Genomic DNA, 18,000 nt, shown 5'->3' with positions numbered 1-18,000 from the left:
CTCCATAACGATTTATATTGAGGAGATTAACAAAGTTGGAGTTGGCTCATTTAATCTCTTCTGGGAGCCCAATAGGTGGTTTCTGACGTACCACAGAATGTTTCCTGCCATCCTCCCACCGTCCCATAGAGATGGTGGCACAGGAATTTCGTCGCGACTGTTATCTGGAGGCCTCATGCCCTCTTCTCGCCAAGAGACTAGCAAGGCTTTCGTCGCCACATGGCAGCACTCCCGGGACTCCAGCGGCATGTATCCTTTGCACCACTGTCTGTTTTCTGTAACCGTAGCACTCTTCCAATACCGATGAGTTATACTATTTGCGTCGCTATTAAATAGTAGGATCCCCATAATGACTTATATTGAGGAGATTAACAAAGTTGCTGTTGGCTCATTTAATCTCTTCTGGGAGCCCAATAGGTGGTTTCTGACGTACCACAATATGTTTCCTGCCATACTCCCACCGTCCCATTGAGATGGTGGCACAGAAATTTCGTCGCAATTGATATCTGGAGGCCTCATGGCCTCTTCACCGCCAGAGACTAGCAAGGCAATGGTCGCCACATGGCTGCACTCCTGGGATACGAGTGGCATGTATCCGATGCTCCACTGTCTGTTTTGTGTAACCGTATCTCTCTCCCATTGAAGAAGAGTTGTACAGTTTGCGTCGCTACTAAATACTCGGATCTCTATAGCGGCTTATATTGAGGAGATTAACAAAGTTGCTGTTGGCTCATTTAATCTCCTCTGGGTGCCCAATAGTTGGTTTCTGACGTACCACAAAATGATTCCTGCCATCCTCCCACCGTCCCATTGAGATGGTGGCACAGAAGTTTCGTCGGGATTAATATCTGGAGGCCTCATGCACTCTTCTCCGCCAGAGACTAGCACGGCCGTTGTCGCCACATGGCGGCACTCCTGGGGCTTCAATGCATGTATCCGATGCACCACTGTCTGTTTTCTGTAACAGTAGCACTCTCCCATTGAAGAAGAGTTGTACAGTTTGCGTCGCTACTAAATACTCGGATCTCTATAGCGGCTTATATTGAGGAGATTAACAAAGTTGCTGTTGGCTCATTTAATCTCCTCTGGGTGCCCAATAGTTGGTTTCTGACGTACCACAAAATGATTCCTGCCATCCTCCCACCGTCCCATTGAGATGGTGGCACAGAAGTTTCGTCGGGATTAATATCTGGAGGCCTCATGCACTCTTCTCCGCCAGAGACTAGCACGGCCGTTGTCGCCACATGGCGGCACTCCTGGGGCTTCAATGCATGTATCCGATGCACCACTGTCTGTTTTCTGTAACAGTAGCACTCTCCCATTGAAGAAGAGTTGTACAGTTTGCGTCGCTACTAAATACTCGGATCTCTATAGCGGCTTATATTGAGGAGATTAACAAAGTTGCTGTTGGCTCATTTAATCTCCTCTGGGTGCCCAATAGTTGGTTTCTGACGTACCACAAAATGATTCCTGCCATCCTCCCACCGTCCCATTCAGATGGTGGCACAGAAGTTTCGTCGGGATTAATATCTGGAGGCCTCATGCACTCTTCTCCGCCAGAGACTAGCACGGCCGTTGTCGCCACATGGCGGCACTCCTGGGGCTTCAATGCATGTATCCGATGCACCACTGTCTGTTTTCTGTAACAGTAGCACTCTCCCATTGAAGAAGAGTTGTACAGTTTGCGTCGCTACTAAATACTCGGATCTCTATAGCGGCTTATATTGAGGAGATTAACAAAGTTGCTGTTGGCTCATTTAATCTCCTCTGGGTGCCCAATAGTTGGTTTCTGACGTACCACAAAATGATTCCTGCCATCCTCCCACCGTCCCATTGAGATGGTGGCACAGAAGTTTCGTCGGGATTAATATCTGGAGGCCTCATGCACTCTTCTCCGCCAGAGACTAGCACGGCCGTTGTCGCCACATGGCGGCACTCCTGGGGCTTCAATGCATGTATCCGATGCACCACTGTCTGTTTTCTGTAACAGTAGCACTCTCCCATTGAAGAAGAGTTGTACAGTTTGCGTCGCTACTAAATACTCGGATCTCTATAGCGGCTTATATTGAGGAGATTAACAAACTTGCTGTTGGCTCATTTAATCTCCTCTGGGAGCCCAATAGTTGGTTTCTGACGTACCACAAAATGATTCCTGCCATCCTCCCACCGTCCCATTGAGATGGTGGCACAGAAGTTTCGTCGCGATTAATATCTGGAGGCCTCATGCACTCTTCTCCGCCAGAGACTAGCACGGCCGTTGTCGCCACATGGCGGCACTCCTGGGGCTTCAATGCATGTATCCGATGCACCACTGTCTGTTTTCTGTAACAGTAGCACTCTCCCATTGAAGAAGAGTTGTACAGTTTGCGTCGCTACTAAATACTCGGATCTCCATAGCGGCTTATATTGAGGAGATTAACAAAGTTGCTGTTGGCTCATTTAATCTCCTCTGGGTGCCCAATAGTTGGTTTCTGACGTACCACAAAATGATTCCTGCCATCCTCCCACCGTCCCATTGAGATGGTGGCACAGAAGTTTCGTCGGGATTAATATCTGGAGGCCTCATGCACTCTTCTCCGCCAGAGACTAGCACGGCCGTTGTCGCCACATGGCGGCACTCCTGGGGCTTCAATGCATGTATCCGATGCACCACTGTCTGTTTTCTGTAACAGTAGCACTCTCCCATTGAAGAAGAGTTGTACAGTTTGCGTCGCTACTAAATACTCGGATCTCTATAGCGGCTTATATTGAGGAGATTAACAAAGTTGCTGTTGGCTCATTTAATCTCCTCTGGGTGCCCAATAGTTGGTTTCTGACGTACCACAAAATGATTCCTGCCATCCTCCCACCGTCCCATTGAGATGGTGGCACAGAAGTTTCGTCGGGATTAATATCTGGAGGCCTCATGCACTCTTCTCCGCCAGAGACTAGCACGGCCGTTGTCGCCACATGGCGGCACTCCTGGGGCTTCAATGCATGTATCCGATGCACCACTGTCTGTTTTCTGTAACAGTAGCACTCTCCCATTGAAGAAGAGTTGTACAGTTTGCGTCGCTACTAAATACTCGGATCTCTATAGCGGCTTATATTGAGGAGATTAACAAAGTTGCTGTTGGCACATTTAATCTCCTCTGGGTGCCCAATAGTTGGTTTCTGACGTACCACAAAATGATTCCTGCCATCCTCCCACCGTCCCATTGAGATGGTGGCACAGAAGTTTCGTCGGGATTAATATCTGGAGGCCTCATGCACTCTTCTCCGCCAGAGACTAGCACGGCCGTTGTCGCCACATGGCGGCACTCCTGGGGCTTCAATGCATGTATCCGATGCACCACTGTCTGTTTTCTGTAACAGTAGCACTCTCCCATTGAAGAAGAGTTGTACAGTTTGCGTCGCTACTAAATACTCGGATCTCTATAGCGGCTTATATTGAGGAGATTAACAAAGTTGCTGTTGGCTCATTTAATCTCCTCTGGGAGCCCAATAGTTGGTTTCTGACGTACCACAAAATGATTCCTGCCATCCTCCCACCGTCCCATTGAGATGGTGGCACAGAAGTTTCGTCGGGATTAATATCTGGAGGCCTCATGCACTCTTCTCCGCCAGAGACTAGCAAGGCAATGGTCGCCACATGGCTGCACTCCTGGGATACGAGTGGCATGTATCCGATGCTCCACTGTCTGTTTTGTGTAACCGTATCTCTCTCCCATTGAAGAAGAGTTGTACAGTTTGCGTCGCTACTAAATACTCGGATCTCTATAGCGGCTTATATTGAGGAGATTAACAAAGTTGCTGTTGGCTCATTTAATCTCCTCTGGGAGCCCAATAGTTGGTTTCTGACGTACCACAAAATGATTCCTGCCATCCTCCCACCGTCCCATTGAGATGGTGGCACAGAAGTTTCGTCGGGATTAATATCTGGAGGCCTCATGCACTCTTCTCCGCCAGAGACTAGCAAGGCAATGGTCGCCACATGGCTGCACTCCTGGGATACGAGTGGCATGTATCCCATGCTCCACTGTCTGTTTTGTGTAACCGTATCTCTCTCCCATTGAAGAAGAGTTGTACAGTTTGCGTCGCTACTAAATACTCGGATCTCTATAGCGGCTTATATTGAGGAGATTAACAAAGTTGCTGTTGGCTCATTTAATCTCCTCTGGGTGCCCAATAGTTGGTTTCTGACGTACCACAAAATGATTCCTGCCATCCTCCCACCGTCCCATTGAGATGGTGGCACAGAAGTTTCGTCGCGATTAATATCTGGAGGCCTCATGCACTCTTCTCCGCCAGAGACTAGCACGGCCGTTGTCGCCACATGGCGGCACTCCTGGGGCTTCAATGCATGTATCCGATGCACCACTGTCTGTTTTCTGTAACAGTAGCACTCTCCCATTGAAGAAGAGTTGTACAGTTTGCGTCGCTACTAAATACTCGGATCTCTATAGCGGCTTATATTGAGGAGATTAACAAAGTTGCTGTTGGCTCATTTAATCTCCTCTGGGAGCCCAATAGTTGGTTTCTGACGTACCACAAAATGATTCCTGCCATCCTCCCACCGTCCCATTGAGATGGTGGCACAGAAGTTTCGTCGCGATTAATATCTGGAGGCCTCATGCACTCTTCTCCGCCAGAGACTAGCACGGCCGTTGTCGCCACATGGCGGCACTCCTGGGGCTTCAATGCATGTATCCGATGCACCACTGTCTGTTTTCTGTAACAGTAGCACTCTCCCATTGAAGAAGAGTTGTACAGTTTGCGTCGCTACTAAATACTCGGATCTCTATAGCGGCTTATATTGAGGAGATTAACAAAGTTGCTGTTGGCTCATTTAATCTCCTCTGGGAGCCCAATAGTTGGATTCTGACGTACAACAAAATGATTCCTGCCATCCTCCCACCGTCCCATTGAGTTGGTGGCACAGAAGTTTCGTCGGGATTAATATCTGGAGGCCTCATGCACTCTTCTCCGCCAGAGACTAGCACGGCCGTTGTCGCCACATGGCGGCACTCCTGGGGCTTCAATGCATGTATCCGATGCACCACTGTCTGTTTTCTGTAACAGTAGCACTCTCCCATTGAAGAAGAGTTGTACAGTTTGCGTCGCTACTAAATACTCGGATCTCTATAGCGGCTTATATTGAGGAGATTAACAAAGTTGCTGTTGGCTCATTTAATCTCCTCTGGGTGCCCAATAGTTGGTTTGTGACGTACCACAAAATGATTCCTGCCATCCTCCCACCGTCCCATTGAGATGGTGGCACAGAAGTTTCGTCGCGATTAATATCTGGAGGCCTCATGCACTCTTCTCCGCCAGAGACTAGCACGGCCGTTGTCGCCACATGGCGGCACTCCTGGGGCTTCAATGCATGTATCCGATGCACCACTGTCTGTTTTCTGTAACAGTAGCACTCTCCCATTGAAGAAGAGTTGTACAGTTTGCGTCGCTACTAAATACTCGGATCTCTATAGCGGCTTATATTGAGGAGATTAACAAAGTTGCTGTTGGCTCATTTAATCTCCTCTGGGTGCCCAATAGTTGGTTTCTGACGTACCACAAAATGATTCCTGCCATCCTCCCACCGTCCCATTGAGATGGTGGCACAGAAGTTTCGTCGCGATTAATATCTGGAGGCATCATGCACTCTTCTCCGCCAGAGACTAGCACGGCCGTTGTCGCCACATGGCGGCACTCCTGGGGCTTCAATGCATGTATCCGATGCACCACTGTCTGTTTTCTGTAACAGTAGCACTCTCCCATTGAAGAAGAGTTGTACAGTTTGCGTCGCTACTAAATACTCGGATCTCTATAGCGGCTTATATTGAGGAGATTAACAAAGTTGCTGTTGGCTCATTTAATCTCCTCTGGGAGCCCAATAGTTGGTTTCTGACGTACCACAAAATGATTCCTGCCATCCTCCCACCGTCCCATTGAGATGGTGGCACAGAAGTTTCGTCGCGATTAATATCTGGAGGCCTCATGCACTCTTCTCCGCCAGAGACTAGCACGGCCGTTGTCGCCACATGGCGGCACTCCTGGGGCTTCAATGCATGTATCCGATGCACCACTGTCTGTTTTCTGTAACAGTAGCACTCTCCCATTGAAGAAGAGTTGTACAGTTTGCGTCGCTACTAAATACTCGGATCTCTATAGCGGCTTATATTGAGGAGATTAACAAAGTTGCTGTTGGCTCATTTAATCTCCTCTGGGAGCCCAATAGTTGGTTTCTGACGTACCACAAAATGATTCCTGCCATCCTCCCACCGTCCCATTGAGATGGTGGCACAGAAGTTTCGTCGGGATTAATATCTGGAAGCCTCATGCACTCTTCTCCGCCAGAGACTAGCACGGCCGTTGTCGCCACATGGCGGCACTCCTGGGGCTTCAATGCATGTATCCGATGCACCACTGTCTGTTTTCTGTAACAGTAGCACTCTCCCATTGAAGAAGAGTTGTACAGTTTGCGTCGCTACTAAATACTCGGATCTCTATAGCGGCTTATATTGAGGAGATTAACAAAGTTGCTGTTGGCTCATTTAATCTCCTCTGGGTGCCCAATAGTTGGTTTCTGACGTACCACAAAATGATTCCTGCCATCCTCCCACCGTCCCATTGAGATGGTGGCACAGATGTTTCGTCGCGATTAATATCTGGAGGCCTCATGCGCTCTTCTCCGCCAGAGACTAGCACGGCCGTTGTCGCCACATGGCGGCACTCCTGGGGCTTCAATGCATGTATCCGATGCACCACTGTCTGTTTTCTGTAACCGTAGCAGTCTCCCATTGAAGAAGAGTTGTACAGTTTGCGTCGCTACTAAATACTCGGATCTCTATAGCGGCTTATATTGAGGAGATTAACAAAGTTGCTGTTGGCTCATTTAATCTCCTCTGGGTGCCCAATAGTTGGTTTCTGACGTACCACAAAATGATTCCTGCCATCCTCCCACCGTCCCATTGAGATGGTGGCACAGAAGTTTCGTCGGGATTAATATCTGGAGGCCTCATGCACTCTTCTCCGCCAGAGACTAGCACGGCCGTTGTCGCCACATGGCGGCACTCCTGGGGCTTCAATGCATGTATCCGATGCACCACTGTCTGTTTTCTGTAACAGTAGCAGTCTCCCATTGAAGAAGAGTTGTACAGTTTGCGTCGCTACTAAATACTCGGATCTCTATAGCGGCTTATATTGAGGAGATTAACAAAGTTGCTGTTGGCTCATTTAATCTCCTCTGGGAGCCCAATAGTTGGTTTCTGACGTACCACAAAATGATTCCTGCCATCCTCCCACCGTCCCATTGAGATGGTGGCACAGAAGTTTCGTCGGGATTAATATCTGGAGGCCTCATGCACTCTTCTCCGCCAGAGACTAGCACGGCCGTTGTCGCCACATGGCGGCACTCCTGGGGCTTCAATGCATGTATCCGATGCACCACTGTCTGTTTTCTGTAACAGTAGCACTCTCCCATTGAAGAAGAGTTGTACAGTTTGCGTCGCTACTAAATACTCGGATCTCTATAGCGGCTTATATTGAGGAGATTAACAAAGTTGCTGTTGGCTCATTTAATTTCCTCTGGGTGCCCAATAGTTGGTTTCTGACGTACCACAAAATGATTCCTGCCATCCTCCCACCGTCCCATTGAGATGGTGGCACAGAAGTTTCGTCGGGATTAATATCTGGAGGCCTCATGGACTCTTCTCCGCCAGAGACTAGCACGGCCGTTGTCGCCACATGGCGGCACTCCTGGGGCTTCAATGCATGTATCCGATGCACCACTGTCTGTTTTCTGTAACCGTAGCACTCTCCCATTGAAGAAGAGTTGTACAGTTTGCGTCGCTACTAAATACTCGGATCTCTATAGCGGCTTATATTGAGGAGATTAACAAAGTTGCTGTTGGCTCATTTAATCTCCTCTGGGTGCCCAATAGTTGGTTTCTGACGTACCACAAAATGATTCCTGCCATCCTCCCACCGTCCCATTGAGATGGTGGCACAGAAGTTTCGTCGGGATTAATATCTGGAGGCCTCATGCACTCTTCTCCGCCAGAGACTAGCACGGCCGTTGTCGCCACATGGCGGCACTCCTGGGGCTTCAATGCATGTATCCGATGCACCACTGTCTGTTTTCTGTAACAGTAGCACTCTCCCATTGAAGAAGAGTTGTACAGTTTGCGTCGCTACTAAATACTCGGATCTCTATAGCGGCTTATATTGAGGAGATTAACAAAGTTGCTGTTGGCTCATTTAATCTCCTCTGGGAGCCCAATAGTTGGTTTCTGACGTACCACAAAATGATTCCTGCCATCCTCCCACCGTCCCATTGAGATGGTGGCACAGAAGTTTCGTCGCGATTAATATCTGGAGGCCTCATGCACTCTTCTCCGCCAGAGACTAGCACGGCCGTTGTCGCCACATGGCGGCACTCCTGGGGCTTCAATGCATGTATCCGATGCACCACTGTCTGTTTTCTGTAACAGTAGCACTCTCCCATTGAAGAAGAGTTGTACAGTTTGCGTCGCTACTAAATACTCGGATCTCTATAGCGGCTTATATTGAGGAGATTAACAAAGTTGCTGTTGGCTCATTTAATCTCCTCTGGGAGCCCAATAGGTGGTTTCTGACGTACCACAAAATGATTCCTGCCGTCCTCCCACCGTCCCATTGAGATGGTGGCACAGAAGTTTCGTCGCGATTAATATCTGAAGGCCTCATGCACTCTTCTCCGTCAGAGACTAGCACGGCCGTTGTCGCCACATGGCGGCACTCCTGGGGCTTCAATGCATGTATCCGATGCACCACTGTCTGTTTTCTGTAACAGTAGCACTCTCCCATTGAAGAAGAGTTGTACAGTTTGCGTCGCTACTAAATACTCGGATCTCTATAGCGGCTTATATTGAGGAGATTAACAAAGTTGCTGTTGGCTCATTTAATCTCCTCTGGGTGCCCAATAGTTGGTTTCTGACGTACCACAAAATGATTCCTGCCATCCTCCCACCGTCCCATTGAGATGGTGGCACAGAAGTTTCGTCGGGATTAATATCTGGAGGCCTCATGCACTCTTCTCCGCCAGAGACTAGCACGGCCGTTGTCGAGACATGGCGGCACTCCTGGGGCTTCAATGCATGTATCCGATGCACCACTGTCTGTTTTCTGTAACAGTAGCACTCTCCCATTGAAGAAGAGTTGTACAGTTTGCGTCGCTACTAAATACTCGGATCTCTATAGCGGCTTATATTGAGGAGATTAACAAAGTTGCTGTTGGCTCATTTAATCTCCTCTGGGTGCCCAATAGTTGGTTTCTGACGTACCACAAAATGATTCCTGCCATCCTCCCACCGTCCCATTGAGATGGTGGCACAGAAGTTTCGTCGGGATTAATATCTGGAGGCCTCATGCACTCTTCTCCGCCAGAGACTAGCACGGCCGTTGTCGAGACATGGCGGCACTCCTGGGGCTTCAATGCATGTATCCGATGCACCACTGTCTGTTTTCTGTAACAGTAGCACTCTCCCATTGAAGAAGAGTTGTACAGTTTGCGTCGCTACTAAATACTCGGATCTCTATAGCGGCTTATATTGAGGAGATTAACAAAGTTGCTGTTGGCTCATTTAATCTCCTCTGGGAGCCCAATAGGTGGTTTCTGACGTACCACAAAATGATTCCTGCCGTCCTCCCACCGTCCCATTGAGATGGTGGCACAGAAGTTTCGTCGCGATTAATATCTGGAGGCCTCATGCACTCTTCTCCGCCAGAGACTAGCACGGCCGTTGTCGCCACATGGCGGCACTCCTGGGGCTTCAATGCATGTATCCGATGCACCACTGTCTGTTTTCTGTAACAGTAGCACTCTCCCATTGAAGAAGAGTTGTACAGTTTGCGTCGCTACTAAATACTCGGATCTCTATAGCGGCTTATATTGAGGAGATTAACAAAGTTGCTGTTGGCTCATTTAATCTCCTCTGGGAGCCCAATAGGTGGTTTCTGACGTACCACAAAATAATTCCTGCCATCCTCCCACCGTCCCATTGAGATGGTGGCACAGAAGTTTCGTCGCGATTAATATCTGGAGGCCTCATGCACTCTTCTCCGCCAGAGACTAGCACGGCCGTTGTCGCCACATGGCGGCACTCCTGGGGCTTCAATGCATGTATCCGATGCACCACTGTCTGTTTTCTGTAACAGTAGCACTCTCCCATTGAAGAAGAGTTGTACAGTTTGCGTCGCTACTAAATACTCGGATCTCTATAGCGGCTTATATTGAGGAGATTAACAAAGTTGCTGTTGGCTCATTTAATCTCCTCTGGGAGCCCAATAGGTGGTTTCTGACGTACCACAAAATGATTCCTGCCATCCTCCCACCGTCCCATTGAGATGGTGGCACAGAAGTCTCGTCGCGATTAATATCTGGAGGCCTCATGCACTCTTCTCCGCCAGAGACTAGCACGGCCGTTGTCGCCACATGGCGGCACTCCTGGGGCTTCAATGCATGTATCCGATGCACCACTGTCTGTTTTCTGTAACAGTAGCACTCTCCCATTGAAGAAGAGTTGTACAGTTTGCGTCGCTACTAAATACTCGGATCTCTATAGCGGCTTATATTGAGGAGATTAACAAAGTTGCTGTTGGCTCATTTAATCTCCTCTGGGTGCCCAATAGTTGGTTTCTGACGTACCACAAAATGATTCCTGCCATCCTCCTACCGTCCCATTGAGATGGTGGCACAGAAGTTTCGTCGGGATTAATATCTGGAGGCCTCATGCACTCTTCTCCGCCAGAGACTAGCACGGCCGTTGTCGCCACATGGCGGCACTCCTGGGGCTTCAATGCATGTATCCGATGCACCACTGTCTGTTTTCTGTAACAGTAGCACTCTCCCATTGAAGAAGAGTTGTACAGTTTGCGTCGCTACTAAATACTCGGATCTCTATAGCGGCTTATATTGAGGAGATTAACAAAGTTGCTGTTGGCTCATTTAATCTCCTCTGGGAGCCCAATAGGTGGTTTCTGACGTACCACAAAATGATTCCTGCCGTCCTCCCACCGTCCCATTGAGATGGTGGCACAGAAGTTTCGTCGCGATTAATATCTGAAGGCCTCATGCACTCTTCTCCGTCAGAGACTAGCACGGCCGTTGTCGCCACATGGCGGCACTCCTGGGGCTTCAATGCATGTATCCGATGCACCACTGTCTGTTTTCTGTAACAGTAGCACTCTCCCATTGAAGAAGAGTTGTACAGTTTGCGTCGCTACTAAATACTCGGATCTCTATAGCGGCTTATATTGAGGAGATTAACAAAGTTGCTGTTGGCTCATTTAATCTCCTCTGGGTGCCCAATAGTTGGTTTCTGACGTACCACAAAATGATTCCTGCCATCCTCCCACCGTCCCATTGAGATGGTGGCACAGAAGTTTCGTCGCGATTAATATCTGGAGGCCTCATGCACTCTTCTCCGCCAGAGACTAGCACGGCCGTTGTCGCCACATGGCGGCACTCCTGGGGCTTCAATGCATGTATCCGATGCACCACTGTCTGTTTTCTGTAACAGTAGCACTCTCCCATTGAAGAAGAGTTGTACAGTTTGCGTCGCTACTAAATACTCGGATCTCTATAGCGGCTTATATTGAGGAGATTAACAAAGTTGCTGTTGGCTCATTTAATCTCCTCTGGGAGCCCAATAGGTGGTTTCTGACGTACCACAAAATGATTCCTGCCATCCTCCCACCGTCCCATTGAGATGGTGGCACAGAAGTTTCGTCGCGATTAATATCTGGAGGCCTCATGCACTCTTCTCCGCCAGAGACTAGCACGGCCGTTGTCGCCACATGGCGGCACTCCTGGGGCTTCAATGCATGTATCCGATGCACCACTGTCTGTTTTCTGTAACAGTAGCACTCTCCCATTGAAGAAGAGTTGTACAGTTTGCGTCGCTACTAAATACTCGGATCTCTATAGCGGCTTATATTGAGGAGATTAACAAAGTTGCTGTTGGCTCATTTAATCTCCTCTGGGAGCCCAATAGGTGGTTTCTGACGTACCACAAAATGATTCCTACCATTCCCCCACCGTCCCATTGAGATGGTGGCACAGAAGTTTCGTCGCGATTAATATCTGGAGGCCTCATGCACTCTTCTCCGCCAGAGACTAGCACGGCCGTTGTCGCCACATGGCGGCACTCCTGGGGCTTCAATGCATGTATCCGATGCACTACTGTCTGTTTTCTGTAACAGTAGCACTCTCCCATTGAAGAAGAGTTGTACAGTTTGCGTCGCTACTAAATACTCGGATCTCTATAGCGGCTTATATTGAGGAGATTAACAAAGTTGCTGTTGGCTCATTTAATCTCCTCTGGGAGCCCAATAGGTGGTTTCTGACGTACCACAAAATGATTCCTGCCATCCTCCCACCGTCCCATTGAGATGGTGGCACAGAAGTTTCGTCGCGATTAATATCTGGAGGCCTCATGCACTCTTCTCCGCCAGAGACTAGCACGGCCGTTGTCGCCACATGGCGGCACTCCTGGGGCTTCAATGCATGTATCCGATGCACCACTGTCTGTTTTCTGTAACAGTAGCACTCTCCCATTGAAGAAGAGTTGTACAGTTTGCGTCGCTACTAAATACTCGGATCTCTATAGCGGCTTATATTGAGGAGATTAACAAAGTTGCTGTTGGCTCATTTAATCTCCTCTGGGAGCCCAATAGGTGGTTTCTGACGTACCACAAAATGATTCCTGCCATCCTCCCACCGTCCCATTGAGATGGTGGCACAGAAGTTTCGTCGCGATTAATATCTGGAGGCCTCATGCACTCTTCTCCGCCAGAGACTAGCACGGCCGTTGTCGCCACATGGCGGCACTCCTGGGGCTTCAATGCATGTATCCGATGCACCACTGTCTGTTTTCTGTAACAGTAGCACTCTCCCATTGAAGAAGAGTTGTACAGTTTGCGTCGCTACTAAATACTCGGATATCTATAGCGGCTTATATTGAGGAGATTAACAAAGTTGCTGTTGGCTCATTTAATCTCCTCTGGGAGCCCAATAGGTGGTTTCTGACGTACCACAAAATGATTCCTACCATTCCCCCACCGTCCCATTGAGATGGTGGCACAGAAGTTTCGTCGGGATTAATATCTGGAGGCCTCATGCACTCTTCTCCGCCAGAGACTAGCACGGCCGTTGTCGCCACATGGCGGCACTCCTGGGGCTTCAATGCATGTATCCGATGCACCACTGTCTGTTTTCTGTAACAGTAGCACTCTCCCATTGAAGAAGAGTTGTACAGTTTGCGTCGCTACTAAATACTCGGATCTCTATAGCGGCTTATATTGAGGAGATTAACAAAGTTGCTGTTGGCTCATTTAATCTCCTCTGGGAGCCCAATAGTTGGTTTCTGACGTACCACAAAATGATTCCTGCCATCCTCCCACCGTCCCATTGAGATGGTGGCACAGAAGTTTCGTCGCGATTAATATCTGGAGGCCTCATGCACTCTTCTCCGCCAGAGACTAGCACGGCCGTTGTCGCCACATGGCGGCACTCCTGGGGCTTCAATGCATGTATCCGATGCACCACTGTCTGTTTTCTGTAACAGTAGCACTCTCCCATTGAAGAAGAGTTGTACACTTTGCGTCGCTACTAAATACTCGGATCTCTATAGCGGCTTATATTGAGGAGATTAACAAAGTTGCTGTTGGCTCATTTAATCTCCTCTGGGAGCCCAATAGGTGGTTTCTGACGTACCACAAAATGATTCCTACCATTCCCCCACCGTCCCATTGAGATGGTGGCACAGAAGTTTCGTCGGGATTAATAACTGGAGGCCTCATGCACTCTTCTCCGCCAGAGACTAGCACGGCCGTTGTCGCCACATGGCGGCACTCCTGGGGCTTCAATGCATGTATCCGATGCACCACTGTCTGTTTTCTGTAACAGTAGCACTCTCCCATTGAAGAAGAGTTGTACAGTTTGCGTCGCTACTAAATACTCGGATCTCTATAGCGGCTTATATTGAGGAGATTAACAAAGTTGCTGTTGGCTCATTTAATCTCCTCTGGGAGCCCAATAGGTGGTTTCAGACGTACCACAAAATGATTCCTGCCATCCTCCCACCGTCCCATTGAGATGGTGGCACAGAAGTTTCGTCGCGATTAATATCTGGAGCCCTCATGCACTCTTCTCCGCCAGAGACAAGCACGGCCGTTGTCGCCACATGGCGGCACTCCTGGGGCTTCAATGCATGTATCCGATGCACCACTGTCTGTTTTCTGTAACAGTAGCACTCTCCCATTGAAGAAGAGTTGTACAGTTTGCGTCGCTACTAAATACTCGGATCTCTATAGCGGCTTATATTGAGGAGATTAACAAAGTTGCTGTTGGCTCATTTAATCTCCTCTGGGAGCCCAATAGTTGGTTTCTGACGTACCACAAAATGATTCCTGCCATCCTCCCACCGTCCCATTGAGATGGTGGCACTGAAGTTTCGTCGCGATTAATATCTGGAGGCCTCATGCACTCTTCTCCGCCAGAGACTAGCACGGCCGTTGTCGCCACATGGCGGCACTCCTGGGGCTTCAATGCATGTTTCCGATGCACCACTGTCTGTTTTCTGTAACAGTAGCACTCTCCCATTGAAGAAGAGTTGTACAGTTTGCGTCGCTACTAAATACTCGGATCTCTATAGCGGCTTATATTGAGGAGATTAACAAAGTTGCTGTTGGCTCATTTAATCTCCTCTGGGAGCCCAATAGGTGGTTTCTGACGTACCACAAAATGATTCCTGCCATCCTCCCACCGTCCCATTGAGATGGTGGCACAGAAGTTTCGTCGCGATTAATATCTGGAGGCCTCATGCACTCTTCTCCGCCAGAGACTAGCACGGCCGTTGTCGCCACATGGCGGCACTCCTGGGGCTTCAATGCATGTATCCGATGCACCACTGTCTGTTTTCTGTAACAGTAGCACTCTCCCATTGAAGAAGAGTTGTACAGTTTGCGTCGCTACTAAATACTCGGATCTCTATAGCGGCTTATATTGAGGAGATTAACAAAGTTGCTGTTGGCTCATTTAATCTCCTCTGGGAGCCCAATAGGTGGTTTCTGACGTACCACAAAATAATTCCTACCATTCCCCCACCGTCCCATTGAGATGGTGGCACAGAAGTTTCGTCGGGATTAATATCTGGAGGCCTCATGCACTCTTCTCCGCCAGAGACTAGCACGGCCGTTGTCGCCACATGGCGGCACTCCTGGGGCTTCAATGCATGTATCCGATGCACCACTGTCTGTTTTCTGTAACAGTAGCACTCTCCCATTGAAGAAGAGTTGTACAGTTTGCGTCGCTACTAAATACTCGGATCTCTATAGCGGCTTATATTGAGGAGATTAACAAAGTTGCTGTTGGCTCATTTAATCTCCTCTGGGAGCCCAATAGGTGGTTTCTGACGTACCACAAAATAATTCCTACCATTCCCCCACCGTCCCATTGAGATGGTGGCACAGAAGTTTCGTCGGGATTAATATCTGGAGGCCTCATGCACTCTTCTCCGCCAGAGACTAGCACGGCCGTTGTCGCCACATGGCGGCACTCCTGGGGCTTCAATGCATGTATCCGATGCACCACTGTCTGTTTTCTGTAACAGTAGCACTCTCCCATTGAAGAAGAGTTGTACAGTTTGCGTCGCTACTAAATACTCGGATCTCTATAGCGGCTTATATTGAGGAGATTAACAAAGTTGCTGTTGGCTCATTTAATCTCCTCTGGGAGCCCAATAGGTGGTTTCTGACGTACCACAAAATGATTCCTACCATTCCCCCACCGTCCCATTGAGATGGTGGCACAGAAGTTTCGTCGGGATTAATATCTGGAGGCCTCATGCACTCTTCTCCGCCAGAGACTAGCACGGCCGTTGTCGCCACATGGCGGCACTCCTGGGGCTTCAATGCATGTATCCGATGCACCACTGTCTGTTTTCTGTAACAGTAGCACTCTCCCATTGAAGAAGAGTTGTACAGTTTGCGTCGCTACTAAATACTCGGATCTCTATAGCGGCTTATATTGAGGAGATTAACAAAGTTGCTGTTGGCTCATTTAATCTCCTCTGGGAGCCCAATAGGTGGTTTCTGACGTACCACAAAATAATTCCTGCCATCCTCCCACCGTCCCATTGAGATGGTGGCACAGAAGTTTCGTCGCGATTAATATCTGGAGGCCTCATGCACTCTTCTCCGCCAGAGACTAGCACGGCCGTTGTCGCCACATGGCGGCACTCCTGGGGCTTCAATGCATGTATCCGATGCACCACTGTCTGTTTTCTGTAACAGTAGCACTCTCCCATTGAAGAAGAGTTGTACAGTTTGCGTCGCTACTAAATACTCGGATCTCTATAGCGGCTTATATTGAGGAGATTAACAAAGTTGCTGTTGGCTCATTTAATCTCCTCTGGGTGCCCAATAGTTGGTGTCTGACGTACCACAAAATGATTCCTGCCATCCTCCCACCGTCCCATTGAGATGGTGGCACAGAAGTTTCGTCGCGATTAATATCTGGAGGCCTCATGCACTCTTCTCCGCCAGAGACTAGCACGGCCGTTGTCGCCACATGGCGGCACTCCTGGGGCTTCAATGCATGTATCCGATGCACCACTGTCTGTTTTCTGTAACAGTAGCACTCTCCCATTGAAGAAGAGTTGTACAGTTTGCGTCGCTACTAAATACTCGGATCTCTATAGCGGCTTATATTGAGGAGATTAACAAAGTTGCTGTTGGCTCATTTAATCTCCTCTGGGTGCCCAATAGTTGGTTTCTGACGTACCACAAAATGATTCCTGCCATCCTCCCACCGTCCCATTGAGATGGTGGCACAGAAGTTTCGTCGCGATTAATATCTGGAGGCCTCATGCACTCTTCTCCGCCAGAGACTAGCACGGCCGTTGTCGCCACATGGCGGCACTCCTGGGGCTTCAATGCATGTATCCGATGCACCACTGTCTGTTTTCTGTAACAGTAGCACTCTCCCATTGAAGAAGAGTTGTACAGTTTGCGTCGCTACTAAATACTCGGATCTCTATAGCGGCTTATATTGAGGAGATTAACAAAGTTGCTGTTGGCTCATTTAATCTCCTCTGGGTGCCCAATAGTTGGTTTCTGACGCACCACAAAATGATTCCTGCCATCCTCCCACCGTCCCATTGAGATGGTGGCACAGAAGTTTCGTCGCGATTAATATCTGGAGGCCTCATGCACTCTTCTCCGCCAGAGACTAGCACGGCCGTTGTCGCCACATGGCGGCACTCCTGGGGCTTCAATGGATGTATCCGATGCACCACTGTCTGTTTTCTGTAACCGTAGCACTCTCCCATTGAAGAAGAGTTGTACAGTTTGCGTCGCTACTAAATACTCGGATCTCTATAGCGGCTTATATTGAGGAGATTAACAAAGTTGCTGTTGGCTCATTTAATCTCCTCTGGGTGCCCAATAGTTGGTTTCTGACGTACCACATAATGATTCCTGCCATCCTCCCACCGTCCCATTGAGATGGTGGCACAGAAGTTTCGTCGCGATTAATATCTGGAGGCCTCATGCACTCTTCTCCGCCAGAGACTAGCACGGCCGTTGTCGCCACATGGCGGCACTCCTGGGGCTTCAATGCATGTATCCGATGCACCACTGTCTGTTTTCTGTAACAGTAGCACTCTCCCATTGAAGAAGAGTTGTACAGTTTGCGTCGCTACTAAATACTCGGATCTCTATAGCGGCTTATATTGAGGAGATTAACAAAGTTGCTGTTGGCTCATTTAATCTCCTCTGGGTGCCCAATAGTTGGTTTCTGACGTACCACATAATGATTCCTGCCATCCTCCCACCGTCCCATTGAGATGGTGGCACAGAAGTTTCGTCGCGATTAATATCTGGAGGCCTCATGCACTCTTCTCCGCCAGAGACTAGCACGGCCGTTGTCGAGACATGGCGGCACTCCTGGGGCTTCAATGCATGTATCCGATGCACCAC

This window comes from Schistocerca piceifrons, chromosome 1, assembly GCF_021461385.2.
Source record: "Schistocerca piceifrons isolate TAMUIC-IGC-003096 chromosome 1, iqSchPice1.1, whole genome shotgun sequence".
NCBI classification, from domain to species: Eukaryota; Metazoa; Arthropoda; class Insecta; order Orthoptera; family Acrididae; genus Schistocerca; species Schistocerca piceifrons.
Note: the sequence above shows the minus strand (reverse complement) of the source record.